Consider the following 11344-nt stretch of genomic DNA (forward strand, 5'->3'; position numbering starts at 1 on the left):
GATACTGGTTCTGTTGCTAATATTTGCAACTCGAAACAGGGACTACGGATTAAGCGAACACTGGCAAAGGAAAAGGTGACGATGCGCGTGGGAAATGGTTCCAAAGTCGATGTGATCGCGGTCGACACGCTACCTCTACATCTACCTTCGGGATTAGTATTAGACCTAAATAATTGTTATTTGGTGCCAGCATTGAGCATGAACATTATATCTAGATCTTGTTTAATGCGAGACGGTTATTCATTTAAATCAGAGAATAATGGTTGTTCTATTTATATGAGTAATATCTTTTATGGTCATGCACCCTTGAAGAGTGGTGTATTTTTGATGAATCTCGATAGTAGTGATACACATATTCATAATGTTGAAGCCAAAAGATGCAGAGTTGATAATGATAGTGCAACTTATTTGTGGCACTGCCGTTTAGGTCATATCGGTGTAAAGCGCATGAAGAAACTCCATACTGATGGACTTTTGGAACCACTTGATTATGAATCACTTGGTACTTGCGAACCGTGCCTCATGGGCAAGATGACTAAAACGCCGTTCTTCGGTACTATGGAGAGAGCAATAGATTTGTTGGAAATCATACATACAGATGTATGTGGTCCGATGAATGTTGAGGCTCGTGGCGGATATCGTTATTTTCTCACCTTCACAGATGATTTAAGCAGATATGGGTATATCTACTTAATGAAGCATAAGTCTGAAACATTTGAAAAGTTCAAAGAATTTCAGAGTGAAGTTGAAAATCATCGTAACAAGAAAATAAAGTTTCTACGATCTGATCGTGGAGGAGAATATTTGAGTTACAAGTTTGGTCTACATTTGAAACAATGCGGAATAGTTTCGCAGCTCACGCCACCCGGAACACCACAATGTAATGGTGTGTCCGAACGTCGTAATCGTACTTTACTTGATATGGTGCGATCTATGATGTCTCTTACAGATTTACCGCTATCGTTTTGGGGTTATGCTTTAGAGACGGCCGCATTCACGTTAAATAGGGCACCATCAAAATCCGTTGAGACGACGCCTTATGAACTATGGTTTGGCAAGAAACCAAAGTTGTCGTTTCTTAAAGTTTGGGGCTGTGATGCTTATGTGAAAAAGCTTCAACCTGATAAGCTCAAACCCAAATCGTCGAAATGTGTCTTCATAGGATACCCAAAGGAGACTATTGGGTACACCTTCTATCACAGATCCGAAGGCAAGACATTCATTGCTAAACATGGATCCTTTCTAGAGAAGGAGTTTCTCTCGAAAGAAGTGAGTGGGAGGAAAGTAGAACTTGATGAGGTAACTGTACCTGTTCCCTTATTGGAAAGTAGTACATCACAGAAACCGGTTTCTGTGACACCTAAACCAATTAGTGAGGAAGTTAATAATGATGATCATAGAACTTCAGATCAAGTTGCTACTGAACCTCGTAGATCAAACAGAGTAAGATCCGCACCAGAGTGGTATGGTAATCCTGTTCTGGAAGTCATGCTACTAGATCATGATGAACCTACGAACTATGAAGAAGCGATGGTGAGCCCAGATTCCGCGAAATGGCTTGAAGCCATGAAATCTGAGATGGGATCCATGTATGAGAACAAAGTGTGGACTTTGGTTGACTTGCCCGATGGTCGGCAAGCAATTGAGAATAAATGGATCTTCAAGAAGAAGATTGACGCTGACGGTAATGTTACTGTCTACAAAGCTTGACTTGTTGCAAAAGGTTTTCGACAAGTTCAAGGGATTGACTACGATGAGACCTTCTCACCCGTAGCGATGCTTAAGTCTGTCTGAATCATGTTAGCAATTGCCGCATTTTATGATTATGAAATTTGGCAAATGGATGTCAAAACTGCATTCCTGAATGGATTTCTGGAAGAAGAGTTATGATGCAACCAGAAGGTTTTGTCGATCCAAAGGGAGCTAACAAAGTGTACAAGCTCCAGCGATCCATTTATGGACTGGTGCAAGCCTCTCGGAGTTGGAATAAACGCTTTGATAGTGTGATCAAAGCATTTGGTTTTATACAGACTTTTGGAGAAGCCTGTATTTACAAGAAAGTGAGTGGGAGCTCTGTAGCATTTTTGATATTATATGTGGATGACATATTACTAATTGGAAATGATATAGAATTTCTGGATAGCATAAAGGGATACTTGAATAAGAGTTTTTCAATGAAAGACCTCGGTGAAGCTGCTTACATATTAGGCATTAAGATCTATAGAGATAGATCAAGATGCTTAATTGGACTTTCACAAAGCACATACCTTGAAAAAGTTTTGAAGAAGTTCAAAATGGATCAAGCAAAGAAAGGGTTCTTGCCTGTGTTACAAGGTGTGAAGTTGAGTAAGACTCAATGCCCGACCACTGCAAAAGATAGAGAGAAAATGAAAGATGTTCCCTATGCTTCAGCCATAGGCTCTATCATGTATGCAATGCTGTGTACCAGACCTGATGTGTGCCTTGCTATAAGTCTAGCAGGGAGGTACCAAAGTAATCCAGGAGTGGATCACTGGACAGCGGTCAAGAACATCCTGAAATACCTGAAAAGGACTAAGGATATGTTTCTCATTTATGGAGGTGACAAAGAGCTCATCGTAAATGGTTACGTTGATGCAAGCTTTGACACTGATCCGGACGATTCTAAATCGCAAACCGGATACGTGTTTACATTAAACGGTGGAGCTGTCAGTTGGTGCAGTTCTAAACAAAGCATCGTGGAGGGATCTACGTGTGAAGCGGAATACATAGCTTCTTCGGAAGCAGCAAATGAAGGAGTCTGGATGAAGGAGTTCATATCCGATCTAGGTGTCATACCTAGTGCATCGGGTCTAATGAAAATCTTTTGTGACAATACTGGTGCAATTGCCTTGGCAAAGGAATCCAGATTTCACAAGAGAACCAAGCACATAAAGAGACGCTTCAATTCCATCCGGGATCTAGTCCAGGTGGGAGACATAGAGATTTGCAAGATACATACGGATCTGAATGTAGCAGACCCATTGACTAAGCCTCTTCCACGAGCAAATCATGATCAGCACCAAGGCTCCATGGGTGTTAGAATCATTATTGTGTAATCTAGATTATTGACTCTAGTGCAAGTGGGAGACTGAAGGACATATGCCCTAGACGCAATAATAAAGTTATTATTTATTTCCTTATATCATGATAAATGTTTATTATTCATGCTAGAATTGTATTAACCGGAAACATAATACATGTGTGAATACATAGACAAACAGAGTGTCACTAGTATGCCTCTACTTGACTAGCTCGTTAATCAAAGATGGTTATGTTTCCTAACCATGGACAAAGAGTTGTTATTTGATTAACGGGATCACATCATTAGGTGAATGATCTGATTGACATGACCCATTCCATTAGCTTAGCACCCGACCGTTTAGTATGTTGCTATTGCTTTCTTCATGACTTATACATGTTCCTATGACTATGAGATTATGCAACTCCCGTTTGCCGGCAGAACACTTTGTGTGCTACCAAACGTCACAACGTAACTGGGTGATTATAAAGGTGCTCTACAGGTGTCTCCAAAGGTACATGTTGGGTTGGCGTATTTCGAGATTAGGATTTGTCACTCCGATTGTCGGAGAGGTATCTCTGGGCCCTCTCGGTAATGCACATCACATAAGCCTTGCAAGCACTGCAACTAATGAGTTAGTTGTGAGATGATGTATTACGGAACGAGTAAAGAGACTTGCCGGTAATGAGATTGAACTAGGTATTGAGATACTGACGATCAAATCTCGGGCAAGTAACATACCGATGACAAAGGGAACAACGTATGTTGTTATGCGCTCTAACCGATAAAGATCTTCGTATAATATGTAGGAACCAATATGAGCATCCAGGTTCCGCTATTGGTTATTGACCGGAGACGTGTCTCGGTCATGTCTACATTGTTCTCAAACCATAGGGTCCGCACGCTTAACGTTACGATGACAGTTTCATTATGAGTTTATGTATTTTGATGTACCGAAGGTTGTTCGGAGTCCCAGATGTGATCATGGACATGACGAGGAGTCTCGAAATGGTTGAGACATAAAGATCGATATATTGGAAGCCTATATTTGGATATCAGAATCGTTCCGGGTGAAATCAGGATTTTACCGGAGTACCGGGGGGTTACCGGAACCCCCCCGGGGGTTATTGGGCCTACATGGGCCCTAAGGGATAAGAGGAAAGGAGGAAAGAGGTGGCCGCACGCCCCTCCCCTCCCTAGTCCGAATAGGACAAGGAGAGGGGGGCGGCGCCCCCCCCCTTTCCTTTCCCTCTTCCTCCTCTTTCCCACTTCTCCTTCTCCAACTAGGAAAGAAGGGAGTCCTACTCCCGGTGGGAGTAGGACTCCCCCTTGGCGTGCCCTCCTTGGCCGGCCGCCCCCTCCCCTTGGCTCCTTTATATACGGGGGCAAGGGGGCACCCTAGAACACACAAGTTGATCTTCGCGATCGTTCCTTAGCCGTGTGCGGTGCCCCCCTCCACCATATTCCACCTCGGTCATATTGTAGCGGTGCTTAGGCGAAGCCCTGCGCCGGTTGAACATCAAGATCGTCACCACGCCGTCGTGCTGACGGAACTCCTCCCCGAAGCTTTGCTAGATCGGAGCCCGGGGAGTGTCATCGAGCTGAACGTGTGCCAAGAACTCGGAGGTGCCGGAGTAACGGTGCTTGGATCGGTTGGACCGGGAAGACGTACGACTACTTCCTCTATGTTGCATCAACGCTTACGCTTCGGTCTACGAGGGTACGTAGACAACACTCTCCCCTCTCGTTGCTATGCATCACCATGATCTTGCGTGTGCGTAGGAAAATTTTTGAAATTACTACGTTCCCCAACAGAAGGACCCGGCCAGTTCCCCTTGTCGGGCTGGGTGTCGGGAGCACATGAAGCCGAGGCTCTCCACAAGCCGCCCCGGAGCTTGACCAACATCTTCAACGACAACAGCCACTGGGTACAGCCAATCTCTCAGGAGCACGATTACGCTAACCATGGACCGCAGGTGAACCCAGCCACGGAGGCAGCTAGGGACCCCAGGGCAATGGCCCCGCTACCCGCGAGCGGGGTGCACTGGGGCTGCACAGGGGGAGCCCCAGGCCAGGGCTTCCCCCGCGCTGCACGGACGTAGGTCCTCTGCCGGGGAAGGCGCCGGCGAGCCCTTCACCCGCGGTGGAGGGCCTGCGGTCACCGAGGGCACCGCCAGCGCCCCCCTTGCCCCTTGGTCTCGTCCTGGTTTCTGGACGCCCCAACGGTGGTCGGGGGAGGCGTAGGGTGGGGCCCTCGTTAGGCACCATGAAGCAAGGCCCCGCGCCTATGAAGGTCTTCGCTCGTGACACTCTCACGTAATAATGAGTGGGGTTGTACACACCTCGGAGCCTCTTGAGTGCCGCCCTCGGGCCTCACGGGGGCTCCCACCCATGTCCAAGTGGAAGCACCATGCTCTGCGCTGGCCGTCGACACTGTCCCCCAATGATTATGCCCATGCCCAGTGGAAGCACTTAGCTCCGCGCTGGTGAGAGGACAAGAAGACTAGCTAGGCGCCGGACGCGGCTGTTTGCTTTTGCCCTCTTTCTGAAACCAACTTGCCGCCTTTTTGAATGAGATTTGGAGTTTCTTGCGTTTGTCAAAAACTGGGGGAGTTTTTTTTTGGCTTGTGGCGATTTCTTGCTTTTTGGCTTCGTGTTTGAGTGTGAGGCTCACGCCTGCTGTCGGTGTCAAAACCGGCAGATCTCGGGTAGGGGGTCCCGAACTATGCATCTAAGGTCGATGGTAACATGAGACAGGGGACACGATGTTTACCCAGGTTCGGGCCCTCTTGATGGAGGTAATACCCTACTTCCTGCTTGATTGATCTTGATGAATATGAGGGTTACAAGAGTTGATCTACCACGAGATCATAATAGCTAAACCCTAGAAGTCTATCCTGTATGATTGTGTTCTCTCTCTACGGACTAAACCCTCCGGTTTATATAGACACCGGAGGGGCCTGGGGTTGTACAGAGTCGGTTTACAGAGGAACGAATCTTCATATCCGAATGCCAAGCTTGCCTTCCACGCAAAGGAGAGTCCCATCTGGACACGGGAGGAAGTCTTCTATCTTGTATCTTTACGGCCCATCAGTTCGGCCCATGTCACATAACCCGGACGTCCGAGGACCCCTTAATCCAGGACTCCCTCAGTAGCCCTGAACCAAGCTTCAATGACGATGTGTCCGGCGCGCAGATTGTCTTCGGCATTGCAAGGCGGGTTCCTCCTCCGAATACTCCAAAGTATTCTTCGAACACAGAGAATGTGTCCGGCTCTGCAAAACAAGTACCACACACAACCGTAGAGAGTGTAATATTTCATGGGTCCCATCTACTGACAACTTTTGTAGCGAGATGCCACGTCTCCACTCGGTCATTATTTCAAACCGCTTTTTAGCCTCCCACTCCACGTTTCGAGATGCAGTTTTCATTGGCGCGTCTTGTCAAAGCAGAGATCGTGTCCCCTTATTGCGGGATACTCATCAATACGGGCGTGGGTAATCCAACCGCGCCGCCCGCACGACCCTTGGGGAATAGGCCAGTTTTAAGGCGAGTGGGGAGGCGCTTGACATTCGTTGTCTTTATAAGAGGATAAAGATCCATTTTTCACCCACGGCTTCTTCCTCTCTGCCCATCTGTTCTTGAGCTCCAGCGCCCAAGCTTCCAACCTTTCCGCCTCCAAAAAAGCACTCCGACCATGTCCGGATCTGGAGTGCATGGCAAGTGGATGGCCTCCTCCGTCATGGAGAAGGACATCACGAAGCTCCGGGAGGTGGGATACTTGGCCCAAGAAATCTCCCACCGGCCAAGGGCCAGATCGTTCCCACCCCGGAGCCTCATGAGAGGGTGGTATTCATCCCCCACTTCGTCTGTGGGCTGGGATTTCCTCTCCACCCATTCGTCCACGGACTCATGTTCTACTACGGGCTAGATTTCCATGATCTGGCCCCAAACTCCTTCCTCAACATCTCGGCATTCATTGTCGTGTGCGAGGCCTTCCTCCACATCACACCCCACTTCAAATTGTGGCTGAAGACCTTCAATGTGAAGCCAAAGGTGGTGGGAGGTCAACACGCAGAGTGCGGAGGCGCTATGGTAAGCAAGATGTCCAATGTCTCATGGCCCAAAGGCACCTTTGTGGAGACCGTCAAAGGGTGGCAGAAGTAGTGGTTCTACGTCACAGAGCCCCGCGACACCACCTGGGCCGCGGATCCCGAATTCAAGTCCGGGGCCCCTATGCGGCTCACCTCCTGGCTAGAGAAGGGCCTGGACTGGGCGTCATTGGATGAAGTGTCTGCGCTGCAGACGTGCATCAAGAGCATGGTGGACAAGAACATCAAGCTTGTCAATGTGATCCAGGTGATGCTTTTTTGCCGAATCCTTCCTTGCCAAAGCCGGACTTGCAATTTGTGGGAGTTCGATCCGGCCAAGCACCAGACCTTGCAACAGTTCTTCGGCGTTACACACGAAGGCATCTGGAAGGTGCTTTTTAAGGCTAATGAGACATGGCCGAAGACGACCAGGACCGTGGGTACAACCTGACCCATCCCGCCAGTCTAGTAAGTTTTTCATATTTCAAGGTGTGTCCTTCATCTGTGCAATCAAGGAAGATGTCTAACCTTCCCTATGTGTCTTTCCAGGGCTGGACAAGGAAGACGGAGCGGATCCAGTGTCTGGCTCCATTGCCGAAAAACCCAACAATCCCACTTCTGACAAAGATGCTGGTTCTGTCGCCCTACCATGCGCCGGAGAAGAAGGCCCAGAAGAAGGGCCCGGCGGGAAGAAGGGCCTTCACCGTAAAGGCACTTCAGACGTGACGTCCGAAGACGCTGAAACCCACTCCTCCCCCGCCACCGAGGACGATGAGGAGGAGGAAGAAAGCAACTCTCCCCCTAAGTCCCCCGCCACCGAGGACGATGAGGAGGAGGAAGAAAGCAACTCTCCCCCTAAGGGGGGAAGGAAGAAGAGGACGACCTCCATGGATCTAGAGGCTGATACGTCTCCAACGTATCTATAATTTTTGATTGTTCCATGCTATATTATATTCTGTTTTGGACATTATTGGGCTTTATTATACACTTTTATATTATTTTTGGGACTAACCTATTAACCGGAGGCCCAGCCCAGAATTGTTGTTTTTTGCCTATTTTAAGGTTCCGCGGAAAAAGAATATCAAACGGAGTCCAAATGGAATGAAACCTTCGGGAACGTGATTTTCGGAACGAATATGATCCAGAGGACTTGGACCCTACGTAAAGACATCAACCAGGAGGCCACGAGGTAGGGGCGCGCCTACCCCCCCCCCCGCGCCCTCCACCCTCGTGGGCCCCCTGTTGCTCCATCGACGTACTCCTTCCTCCTATATATACCTACGTACCCCCAAACTACCAGATACGGAGCCAAAACCCTAATTCCACCGCCGTAACTTTCTGTATCCATGAGATCCCATCTTGGGGCCTGTTCCGGAGCTCCGCCGGAGGGGGCATCGATCACGGAGGGCTTCTACATCAACACCATAGCCTCTCCGATGAAGTGTGAGTAGTTTACCTCAGACCTACGGGTCCATAGTTATTAGCTAGATGGCTTCTTCTCTCTTTTTGGATCTCAATACAAAGTTCTCCCCCTCTCTTGTGGAGATCTATTCGATGTAATCTTCTTTTGCGGTGTGTTTGTTGAGACCGATGAATTGTGGGTTTATGATCAAGTTTATCTATGAACAATATTTGAATCTTCTCTGAATTCTTTTATGTATGATTGGTTATCTTTGCAAGTATCTTTGAATTATCATTGATTTGGCCTACTAGATTGATCTTTCTTGCAATTGGAGAAGTTCTTAGCTTTGGGTTCAATCTTGCGGTGTCCTTTCCCAGTGATAGTAGGGGCAGCAAGGCACGTATTGTATTGTTGCCATCGAGGATAACAACATGGGTTTTTCATCAGATTGCATGAGTTTATCCCTCTACATCATGTCATCTTGCTTAAAGTGTTACTCTGTTCTCTTGAACTTAATACTCTAGATGCATGCTGGATAGCCGTCGATGTGTGGAGTAATAGTAGTAGATGCAGGCAGGAGCCGGTCTACTTGTCTCGGACGTGATGCCTATATACATGATCATACCTAGATATTCTCATAACTATGCTCAATTGTGTCAATTGCTCAACAGTAATTTGTTTACCCACCGTGAATACTTATGCTCTTGAGAGAAGCCACTAGTGAAACCTATGGCCCCCGGGTCTATCTTCTATCATATTAATCTTCCAATACTTAGTTATTTCCTTTGCCTTTTATTTTACTTTGCATCTTTATCATAAAAATACCAAAAATATTATCTTATCATATCTATCATATCTCACTCTCCTAAGTGACCGTGTAGGGATTGACAACCCCTTATCGCGTTGGTTGCGAGGATTTATTTATTTGTGTAGGTGCGAGGGACTCGTGCGTGGCCTCCTACTGGATTGATACCTTGGTTCTCAAAAACTGAGGAAAATACTTACGCTACTTTGCTGCATCACCCTTTCCTCTTCAAGGGAAAACCAACGCAAGTGCTCAAGAGGTAGCAAGAAGGATTTCTGGCGCCGTTGTCGGGGAGTCTACGCAAAAGTCAACATACCAAGTACCCATCACAAACCCTTATCTCCCGCATTACATTATTTGCCATTTGCCTCTCGTTTTCCTCTCCCGCACTCCACCCTTCCCGTTTTATTCGCCCTCTCTCTCTCTGTCCTCCCTCTCTTTCTCTATTTTCCTCTTTTTGCCTGTCTCTTGTTTTCTTGTGTGCTGGATTGCTTGCTTATCACGATGGCTTTACCTAGATTTGGTGATCTTCACCTTAAAAGGTTTGAAGAGATCAAAAGCAACGTCAGGAGTTTTATGGTTTTACAATTTGAGCATAATAGTTTCTTTAGAAATGAGCTTAAAGAACAAAAAAAATATGGGTTATATGAATAAAGAGCTTGATGATATCTCTAAAGAATTTGATGGTTTGAAATCTCAGATTGCTTATCTTGAGAAGTTAATAGCTGAAGTTTCGGATAAGCAAGCCACCTTAGTTAATAAGATGGCCGCTAAGCCGGAAAATTTTCTGGAAGATAAAGATGAAGATCTAAAAGTTATTGATGTGTCCCCTATTAAATCTTTGTTTTGCAATATGAATCTTGATAATGATGGGACTGAATATGATCCATCTTTACCTAGACGGCGTTGCAAGAATTCAGAATCTTTAGATCTTGATGCTAAAATTGTTAAAAGTGGGATTGAAGAAGTCAAAACTTTAAATATTAATGAACCCACTATTTTGGATTTCAAGGAATTTAATTATGATAATTGCTCTTTGATAGATTGTATTTCCTTGTTGCAATCCTGCTAAATTCTCCTCATGCTTATAGTCAAAATAAAGCTTTCACTAAACATATCGTTGATGCTTTGATGCAATCTTATGAAGAAAAACTTGAGTTGGAAGCTTCTATCCCTAGAAAAATTTATGATGAGTGGGAACCTACTATTAAAATTAAAATTAAAGATCATGAATGCTATGCTTTGTGTGATGTGGGTGCTAGCGTTTCCACGATTCCAAAGACTTTGTGTGATTTGTTAGGTTTCCGTGATTTTGATGATTGCTCTTTAAACTTGCACTTTGCAGATTCCACTATTAAGAAACCTACGGGAAGAATTAATGACGTTCTTATTGTTGCAAATAGGAATTATGTGCCCATAGATTTTATTGTTCTTGACATAGATTGCAATCCTTCATATCCTATTATTCTTGGTAGACCTTTCCTTAGAACGATTGGTGCAATTATTGATATGAAGGAAGGGAATATTAGATTCCAATTTCCGTTAAGGAAAGGCATGGAACACTTCCCTAGAAAGAAAATTAAATTACCTTATGAATCTATTATGATAGCCACTTATGGATTGCCTACCAAAGATGGCAATACCTAGATCTATCTTCGCTTTTATGCCTAGCTAGGGGTGTTAAACGATAGCGCTTGTTGGGAGGCAACCCAATTTTATTTTTATTCCTTGCTTTTTTATCCTGTTTAATAATAAATAATTTATCTAGCCTCTGTTTTGGTTGTGTTTTTGTGTTTAATTAGTGTTTGTGCCAAGTAGAACCGTTGGGAAGACTTGGGGGAAGTCTTTTTAATCTTGCTGTAAAAAAACAGAAACTTTAGCGCTCACGAGAACTGCTGCCATTTTTATTTGGAAAGTGATATTTAGTTAATTATTTTTGCAGATGATTAATAGATAAATTCCTAACGTCCAGAAATTTATTTTAGAATTTTTGGGGTTCCAGATCT

Source organism: Triticum urartu, chromosome 7 (genome assembly GCF_003073215.2).
Source record: "Triticum urartu cultivar G1812 chromosome 7, Tu2.1, whole genome shotgun sequence".
Lineage (NCBI taxonomy): Eukaryota > Viridiplantae > Streptophyta > Magnoliopsida > Poales > Poaceae > Triticum > Triticum urartu.